Source organism: Ornithodoros turicata, chromosome 1 (assembly GCF_037126465.1).
Source record: "Ornithodoros turicata isolate Travis chromosome 1, ASM3712646v1, whole genome shotgun sequence".
NCBI lineage: Eukaryota > Metazoa > Arthropoda > Arachnida > Ixodida > Argasidae > Ornithodoros > Ornithodoros turicata.
Window position 1 is genome coordinate 2,816,456 of NC_088201.1, and position 1,971 is coordinate 2,818,426.

The window sequence follows — 1,971 nt, forward strand, 5'->3', positions numbered from 1 at the left end:
ACACTTCACGCGCCGGAACAAAGTGACCAACTTTTTCTTGGCTAATGAGTCTAGAGAGCGGATAAATATACACTAAAAGCTCCCGAAATATGCATGCAACTATGCACTGAACATCTTCAAAATATGCAGTAAAAATCCCGAATGTATGCAATGGGTCTCATTGTTCTTGGTACGAAAGTATTGCACCAAATGCCGACCAGAATTGTCGCGAAAGGCAACCAAATGCTGTCCCAAAACCATCCATGAAGTAAGTTCTCGCACCTGAAAATATGGCAACATATGCACTTTTCGTGCACTTTCATGTGAAATATGCCACAACGTGCAAAACGTGCATTTATATGCACCATTGAACCCTTCTGATCGATCCTAAACCAAGACCAAAAGCGTTTCTTCGTCGTCCACATAGGAAGCCATATCTAGGGAAAAAAATAAATAAAAAATGCATGCATTTCCACCCAAGAATCGATGAGCGTTTGTACATCAGTGCTTTTACCTATATCCCGTCTTTTGTTGTACTGCACGTGCATGTTGGAAGTGAGAAATAAAACTTCTTTCTCAGAGTGTGTCATATTTTCCACTCCAGCTAAAAAAACAGAGTTGGTGAACATCATGCGGCATTTTGACATCAAGGTAAGTACGTAGTGGATTTGTAAAACGGTATACTTGCAATGATCCACAACGAAAGATGAATAAAACGAAGCATGAAGGAAAAGCCTTCCTCTATTACCAGAAACAAAAAATGATCGGTAGGTATCGAATTCGGGCGATTACTGTTATGCAGCAACATGATTGATACGGGTATGGCACGATATCCCAGCATTCAAAATCCCAGATATCAAAATCCACGATACCAAAATATAGCTTATAGTTAAGCTTATATATAAAGCTATATATAAAGCTTATATCTGCGAGGTGTGACCGTGTCTCAAAGTAGGATATCACTGAGCAACGTGCCAGCTTTGCGTGTTTTCGATGTTTAGCTAGTTTCGACTTTAGCTATGGTTGGGCTTAGCAGGGCAGACGCGCTGGAGCAACACAAAAGGTAGTTAGGAAAGGTTAGTTTATATATAGTGTACATAGGTCACGATATACATCTATGGTGCCGTAGTGGGACAAAGGGAGACTCCGCACCAAAAACGTGTTGAGGTGTACAGTGCGACGTCAATCCCTACCGTATGATATTTCAGTTAATACAGTTTCTCATCCCCAAGTGGCACAGATAATTAGAAAAGGAATATTTTCCTTCGAGTCATTACGCGCGCGCTCCTCCACAGAAAAGCAGTCCAGCAACACTGGGCTTCACCTCACCGGTACTCCTGGTGTACTGCTTTCTGTAGGTTTCGCTCTTACCGCTGACGAATATTTTAGAACGAAATTGAGGAAGCAGATGACTGGTCTTCCACGTGGAACAAAGAAGAAGTAGTTACAAAGTGCGTGCCCGAAAAACAGCTGGTGGCCCATACGAGACTACCGCGGTAACGTCACGCATGGTACAGGAGGTATGAGAGGGAGCCTTCAGAAGTTTCGGTTTCGTTTTGAGCTTCCCAGCTCGTTTGGCAACTAACGAGTCCTCGACTACCAAACCAACTTTATTTCTCATTACGGAATAATGTATCTGACTTGTTTACGCAGCCATTATAGTAGATTCGGATTGTCTCGAGCGCTCAATGTGCGTGTGACATCGAAAAAAAAAAAAAAAAGAACCAGTTTCCCAACGCGCGCGGCTCTGTTGCCTACAGATACAGATATTCCTGCGACAACCAGTCAGAATCTAGCAAAGAGACGAGAAGAAGTGTCCTCTCTGCACAATGTGAAAACCCTGAGTGTGGGCGCAAATATAAGGGGAAGACGAACACACAACTCAAACCAGCGAAGGTTTAATTTCCACGAGCCAACTCACGCACATATGTATAAACGTGACACGTGAGAAAAAGCGGAGTAAAAATACTGACAAAGACAAATCAAACTGAC

General features: G+C 42.7%; 1 long non-coding RNA gene across 1 annotated transcript; it reads right to left on the reverse strand.

Annotated features, from left to right (window-relative positions):
• Nucleotides 1-308: 308 nt before the first annotated feature.
• LOC135377305 (uncharacterized) lies at nucleotides 309-578 on the reverse strand. The gene is made up of 2 exons (XR_010418108.1): nucleotides 494-578; nucleotides 309-416 (listed from the first exon to the last, which is right to left on the reverse strand). It is a non-coding gene; the product is annotated as an uncharacterized LOC135377305 (long non-coding RNA).
• Between the last annotated feature and the right edge of the window lie 1,393 nt (nucleotides 579-1,971).